Genomic DNA, 8,443 nt, shown 5'->3' on the forward strand with positions numbered 1-8,443 from the left:
TTCTCCTCCTCTCTCCTCCTTTAACTTTAAGCCAATATCAATTACTTTCAAGGCATCTTCTAGAGCTTTTGTTGGGTATCCGCTTTCATCATAAAATCTTCCTGTCAACTTGCCTTAAAAAGAAAATAAAAAATGGCTGACAATGTTGGCCAAATATTTCCTTCTTGTACATGCAGAGCTGTACACTTTTACAATACGATACTATTACAGTCAAGAGAAACAAACAGCCAAGTAAATAAAAAATAAATACACAGGTATAGGATTCTTTTTCCGGAAACCCATTATTCAGAAATCTCTGAATTACAGAAAGGCCATTTCCCATAGACTCCATTTTATCAAAAAAATCCACATTTTTAAAAATGATTTTTCTCTGCAATAATTAAACAGTACCTTGTACTTCATCCAAACAAATATATATTGAATCCTTTTTGGAAGCAACCCCAGCCTATTGGGTTTATTTAATACTGATTATTACAGAAAGATCCATTATCTGGAAAAACACAGGTCCCAAGAATTCTGGATAACAGGTCCCATACCTGTACTGCAAATGTCATACAAAACTCATAGGAAATGACAAGACAAAGCTGACAAACTAAATGGTGTTCACATTTGCTTGTTATACTATTAATGTGTGTGACTCAGGTGTAGATAGCTCATTTGCATGATTTCATACACACTGCACTGTAAATATTGCTTGCAGCAAATACACCTTATTGCCTATATCTGAGTATATATACATATTTACATGTGGAGAGAGAGAGAGAGAGAGAGACTAACTCATTTTTACTGTACGGTTCGAGAACAGAATGGAGGATTCCACTGATGCCACTTACAGTTTTTCCTAAACCTACATTTTTTAACTGTTGGATAAATAATACACATTTTATCTCCTTGCATATTCTTTTTATTTTCTGTAAAATGTTGTTGTTCTGTCACTTTAACCTACTGTATGTGTTCATGTAGAAGTGGCCATATGTCTGCGTGGAAACAGAATGGGATCACATTAAAATGGGAGTAAAATTGTTAAAACATAAAAAACAGTGCTATAAAGAATCAAACTACAGAGCAGGCATGGAACCAGTTTTTTTACCTGGACCCGACTTAGACCTGCAACTAGCATTTTTACCCACTTGGACCCCTTGTTTCTGTACAGCTATAGGACCTCTTATCCAGAATGCTTAGGACCTGGGGTTTTCCTGGGTAAGGTATCTTTGCATAATTTGGATCTTCATACCCTAAGTCTACTAGAAAATCATGTAAACATTAAATAAACCCAATAAGCTGATTTCACTTCCATTAAAGATTAATTATATCTTAGTACAAGCTACTGATGTATTATTACAGAGAAAAAGGAAATCATTTTTTAAAAAAAATTTTATTTGGATAAAATACTATCTATGGGAGACAGCCTTTCCATAATTCGAAGCTTCCTGGATAACAAGTTTCCGGATAACGTAGCCCATGCCACTAACATGCAGAGCATAATTATACTATCATGCATTGTCCCTTATTAAAGGGAAACTATGGCATAACTGAAGATTTTTAGCCCTATAAAATAAAAGTGCACATACAGTTGTGAGTTAATGCACTGACCACAATTCTGACAGGTGCATTACCATCTTGCTCCCACTATTGCTCTACAATGTGTGTAAAAAATATGCTGACTTCCTCACTTAATTACACCTTGCACAATGCACTAATGTTTCATTTACTATAATCCACATAATTCTGTTTTTAAATGGAATGGCATAGTGAGATTATTGTAATTTTTGCTGCCACAAAGATACATACGATCAGGGTTATTTATTTGGGGTTTTTTTTTGCATGCTTATTTCTGTTACTGACTAAATCATTGTATAAACTCTGTACCAGACATATTTATTAACAATCAGCTAGTAAAGTCCTGAATCTGTTTCTAGGGGCAAACTTTTGTCTTTTGTTCTCACCTTGCCTTATTGCTGGAAAATTCTGCATGTAAGCTTTTGCCAGCTTTTAGACCAGCTAAAGACCATGAAATTGTTCTCCATGGGAGGCTTAGTATATTCCTGATCACTGTTATGCAGTGGAGTGCACATATATAAGAATTTAAATCAAATAGTATTTACCGCTCTTGAGTGGATATTTGCATCGAAGTAACTGGGGCATTTGTAAAGTAGATTCATATTTTTATAGTTCTGGGGCTTTCAGTCCATCTCTCCCTTTATTGGGTTGTCCTTTGGATTTTATTCCATATACATTTCAAAATATTTCCCTGCATGGACTGCACAGTCCTGAGCATGTGCTGGGAAGCAGCAAAAAACATACGATGTGGAGCTACTGGGGGGCATATACCAATGCACAGATCTCCTCTGCTGGAGAGCTGAGTTGGAACTGGGCTTGCACAGAATACAAAAAACATAGGTTGTAACATTTGCAGCCTTAATGATGAACGTTAGTTCTCCTTGAAAGCTTAGATTCTAGCCCCACTGTTTATATGACTGCTGAATCCTCTACAGAATTATATAGAAGACTGATTGAGATACAAAAGGCAAGCAGTAAAATATGCAGTTTTATGTAAACTGCCCAGCTCTAATAAAAAAAATGCATAAAAATGAAATGAAATATTTAAAAAGTAAAATATTGGAAATGATACAGAAAACCAAATCACAGTAAAAGCAGAGGAAACATAAAAAAACAAACGCAGTAAGCCTTTAAAATGATTGTAGAAACATTTATTCCTCGCTCTCCCCCAAGGAGCCGAGTCTGTAAAAGCTGGAAGCCTCCTGCTTTCCATTGAACAAATCATGTGGCCACGAGGTAAAGGTGGAGCCCACTTAACTCCAACATTTAAACCTTGTCAGCTTATATAACAGAGCACGTGTACAAGATAATTTCCCTTTAAACAGAATTACAGCAAATATATTGGCATTGAAATGTATGATAAAGTTCAGGGAAACTTCATTAACGCCTGCCTTTTGTTATTTTGTGGGGCATATTATTTCTCATTTTGCAGGTATGAAACATTATTAATCTCAGCATCTATTTCAATGAAATAGCACCATATTCCTGTGGCAGGTCTTTGCCCAGGTCTGGAGACTCTCAGCTGGAAGCAGCTTTGCTGGATGAGCAGTTTTAGATTAGAAATCATTTTTTCTATAATGAGCACAACAAATTGATTCCCCTTCTCACCCCCTATAGCGTATGCATCCTGTCTCATCAGCAGCGTGCCCTGTCCCCTGCCAGCTCATTTAACACTCGCTGATGGTACTGCTATATCACTTAATTACAGTACATTTTTAGACAGTGCATAACCAAGTAGAGATGAGGCTACAAAAGTTTTCTGTGCAATTCTCGGCAGCTATTAATTTATCCTCTAAAGGACCTTCTTAAGATATGAATGTTCTCGTTATTTTCAAAAATATGCTTGTACTCAATGTACTTGGTCTGTTCCCATCCGCGGAACAAATACACAACGATATACAGATTATAGCAATGTTATTAGTATATGTGGACACAGAAGCAATAAACTAGTCTGTCCTTAGTCAAACCGTAGTCTGTATATTTGTAAATTTGCTTCATTTATATATGATGATATGCATGATATTTTTTGGTCAAACAGTACAAAGCTCAAAAACACAACAATATACAGAGTATAGCAATGCTCTTGATATTTATAGACACCTGTAAACTAGTCTGTTCCTTATTCAAACCTTAGGGGCCGATTTATGACTGCTCAAGCATTCCGAGTAGGCTTTCTTAAAGCTGGCAAAGTCTTTCTTATTTAAGAAAGGCCAAGCTGGGAAAAATTCCTCAACCAACAAGGTTTTCTATCCCGAAATCCAGCGTGAGATTGTTAACTCACGTAGGGTTTCCTTTATGACTGCTAGAGACATGAGCAGTCATAAATCGGTCTGTAATTCACAAATTGGCACTTTTTAAAGATGGCATATTTCTATGTCAAACAAATGCAGGTGCAATGTTTAAAAAAGGGTGTGTAACCCTAATGTAGGCAGCTAGTAAAGTATAGAAAATTACACACAAGGAAGGACCCTCACTATGTGAAAGGAATGAAGGGGAGGTGTAGTGGAATTACAACTCACAGGCTGTGTGCTAGAAATAAAATAAAGGAAGTCAGAATGTTCTTGCAGCAAGCAAACAGAATTGAATTTCAGTGTCCAAGACAAGGGTAAATACTCACAGACAGATGAGACAGTAATAAAACAGAGACAGCATGATATGACACCATATGGAGACAGCTAAGGGTTGTTTAAAGGGATTGTTCACCTTTAACACTATTTTTATTTCAGCTGGTTTCAGACAGTTCACCAGAAATAAAGACTTTTTCCAATTACTTTCTATGTGTGACCGTTCTTTTAATATTGAAGTGTAACTCAAATTTTCACCTTATACAGCAGCTCTGGGAGGGGGTCGCCGACCCTGTAAACTGTTCTAAATTGATACATTTAGTTGATATATTTCTTATCTTTTTCCCTGTTGAGCAGAATCTCTGGGTCTCATTACGGGCAGCTGAATTGATACAATAGTTTCTAATACTCCAGAGATGCTGCTGAGAAATGTATCAACTAAATGTTGCAAAACTATAACAGTTTAGAGTCCACACCTGAATTACTGAGCTGCCAGACTGAAACACATTCAACTTTAAACTTAGATTGTGATAAAACTGTAAAAAATAAAAAATGGAAAGCAATTGAAAAAAGTCTTTATTTCTGGAGAACAATCTGAAAACAACTCTTTCATTTGAAGCAACGTAGAGGGTTCTTCACAGTCAGGACAGTGAGGTTGTGGAATGCACTGCCGGGTGATGTTGTGATGGCTGATTCAGTTAATCCCTTTAAGAATGGCTTGGATGATTTTTTGGACAGACATAATATTAAAGGCTATTGTGATACTAAACTCTATAGTTAATATAGGTATGGGTATATAGAATTTTAATTAAAAGTAGGGAGGGGTGTGTGTATGGATGCTGGGTTTTCATTTGGAGGGGTTGAACTTGATGGACTTTGTCTTTTTTCAACCCAATTTAACTATGTAACTATGTAACTATGTAACTCAACTGAAAATGTGTTTAAAAGGTTAACAATCCGTTTAAGATATCAATTTACATTTGTTCTTTAATCCATCTCCTTTTTGCTTTGGTGACATTAGTGCACTTCTGTTGACTTGTCATTTTCACTTGTCCTGGGCGATGAGCATGCACAACCTGCTTGTGGACTTTAAGAAGATGCAACCTAATGAATGGCAGCCATGATATTGCTGGAATTCAGAATTTCAATGACACTGTACTGCTTTCCTGTTACATTTTAGTTAAAATTGTTATAGTCGTTAAATACACCATGCTGAGAAAAATCTTTTGGAAAATGTTTTTTGTGTGTGCATTTTTCATTCTCCTTTAAGGTGTGTCTCCATAACCCCCTTTAAAAAGTGAAATGTTCTTCTACAATAGACAATAGCAAAATTGGTGCTTAATTTGCTCTTACTACTAGAAGATTCTTTAACATTTCGTATTCTTTTTGTCCCAATATATATATATAAAAATGAAATCATTACCTATTTTTTTTCATATAAATACATTTTATGCTATTTTATGAAAATACAACTGATTTGGAAAACCTGTGTCTCCCAAATGAGTTAATATTACTTTGCTCCTTATGTTTTTCCTACCTATTTCTGTGTAATTTGTAAAACATCAATAAAATATAAATTACAAAAAAAAATGTGTGTTGAGTGTATATTGATGCGGACACTTGTCAAATTGTGTATGTGTGTAAATAAGTGTGTGATAAGGTCTGTAAGACTTACCTGGGGTCTGTAGGCTGGCAGGAGACACTGAAGGAATTGCATGGAGGGTGGTCATATACTCCAAATGGCAGGGGGAAGCGGTATTGGGGAGTTTAGGAAGTACAGACAGCAGCAGCATGTCTTCAGTGAATCTCTGTTAATACAAATCCAAATTCTGTGGATATCCTTTAGTGGTGCTCTATCTGGGAACTACACTGCTCCTCAATTCCTTATACATCACAATAACAACAAGGCAATCAGATGGCACTCACTCAGCAAACTGTGCATACAATTTGTGCTTTATTCAGATCTCCACACAACGTTTCGGAGGCTCTACCCCCTTTCACTTGAAATGCATTTGAGAAATGGGGTAGAGCTTCCAAAATGTTGTGTGGAGATCTGAATAAAGTACAAATTGTAAGCAAACAGTTTGCTGAGTGAGTGCCATCTAATTGCCTTGTTGTTATTGTGATGTCTTCATTGAATAAATATCTATTATCAGATGAAAATCCCGACTTTATCAGATTATCCAGCATAGATAAAGATGTCAAGAAACAACTTCAGTAACATCTGCCATTGACGTCTACATACCTCGACAGGTTTGAAATAAAGTATATTTGGATTTTTAGCAGATTTGGGGTATAATAAATCTCTAAAAATTTGAGTTTTTATTTTTCCATAAAAAATTCAAGTTTTCCCCTTAAAAAACGTGGCCAGGTTTAATAAATGGGCCCCCTAAACTGACCCACTGGTGCATTAATGTACAATACAAAGATCAACTGACAAGTTTCTAATAAATAACTATTGTATGTGATGATGTACCAACTGTCCTCTTTAAAAATCTTAATCCAGTTACAATTTACTGCTTGCAAATTTTCCCAGACTTTTATTTGCTAAATACATAACATGAATATATTAACATGATTAAATCTAAGGCCAAAAAGCCTTTTGCACTGATATCCAGTTGTGTCAAGATGTGCTATTCTGCCCCAGTTGAATAAAATCCATTTAAATACTAAAAAAAAACACAGGACTATTTTGCAATGAGCAAAGATTGCTGCTAACTCAGTGAACTCAGTGAATGTCAGGTACAAGCCAACACTGTGTTCCCTATACTCATATACATTATGGGGTAAATTTATCAAAGAGTGAAGTTCCGCCACTAGAGTGAAATTCCGCAGCTCTCAATTCATTTCTATGGGATTTTGAAAGGCGTATTTATCAATGGGTGAAAGTGAAAGTTCACCTCAAATTCAGATTTATATCCTGTATTGTTCACACCTGTGATGCCCCTGCATTGTTCACACCCCTAAAGCCCTGTACTGTTCACACCTGAGACCCAGACTGAAACTGCCCACATTGTTCACCTGTTCACCCTTTATACAAAATGCTAATTGGGCACCAGCACTGTATCACTGTATGTAGTACATATTAGAGTGGTCCTGATGGGGTTCCCTGTCTCCTGCTCTGTTCTGCCTTCCATATGCTCCCTGTGTGTGCCCTGCTCTGCCTGTGTGTGCCCTGCTCTGCCTGCGTGTACCCTGCTCTGCCTGTGTGCCCTGCTCTGCCTACGTGTACCCTGCTCTGCCTGTGTGTGTCATACTCTGTCTGTGTGTGCCCTTCTCTGCCTGTGTGTGACATACTCTGCCTGCATGTGCCCTGCTCTTCCTGTGTGTGCCCTGCGCTGCCTGCGTGTACTCTGCTCTGCCTGTGTATGCCCTGCTCTGCCTGCATGTGCCCTGCTCTGCCTGTTCCCTGCTCTCTCTGTGTGTGCAATGCTCTGCCTGTTTGTGCCATGCTCTGCCTGAATGTGCCCTGCTCTGCCTGTGTGTGCCATGTTGTGCCTGTGTGTGCCCTGCTCTGCCTGCGGGTGCCCTGCTCTGCCTGTATGTGTCCTGCTCTACCTGTAGAACACAAGCCTGGTATTTGTTCTGGGGGTTTGTTAGTATTTGAAAACTAAAGAGTTTAATCATGTGCTGGGGGTGCTGTATTATCCAAAGGGGAAGAGGGGGCATATGGATTTAAGGGTATGTCTTACTATGACAACTTTTTTCACATATGAGTGATAAGTGATTTACCTGCAAAGAGCACCAACCATTTGGTTTTTTGGTGTACTATTAATATGGACATAATCTTGTGTTAACATGGGTGTGGTTTAAAGTGGGGAATGTTCAACACTGGCTTCCATTATCGGCCCTCCACTATGGAAAAATTTCGGCCCTAGGTACCACAGAAGTTGGACAGCACTGGTATAGGTGATACACTATGTTATACTTGTGTTTGCACCAACTATGTCATTTAATACCAAAGCAATCACTACAGATTACAGACCCAATAAGCAAATCCTTATTATCATATTTAGATTGCCGATAACACAAAATAATATCTTGTGATTTTAAGGGTTTGAATTCAGCTTCGCCAAATCCAAAAATTAAACTAAAATTTCATCTATTATGTGATTTTTTACAATCAGAAGTATACTGCTATCTACATATATGTGTTTTCTATTAACTAAGGGAAGTTGGATTTATATCATTTATATAATTATAGTTTTCCTATTTGCTCATTTCTTTTTTGTGATTCAACTTTTTTTTGTCTTCATTAGAAAAAAATCATCAAAGACTATCAATCAACTAAAGAATCTGTTGTGGTAAGTGATGAAGAA

This window comes from Xenopus laevis, chromosome 2L (genome assembly GCF_017654675.1).
Source record: "Xenopus laevis strain J_2021 chromosome 2L, Xenopus_laevis_v10.1, whole genome shotgun sequence".
Classification (NCBI taxonomy): Eukaryota; Metazoa; Chordata; class Amphibia; order Anura; family Pipidae; genus Xenopus; species Xenopus laevis.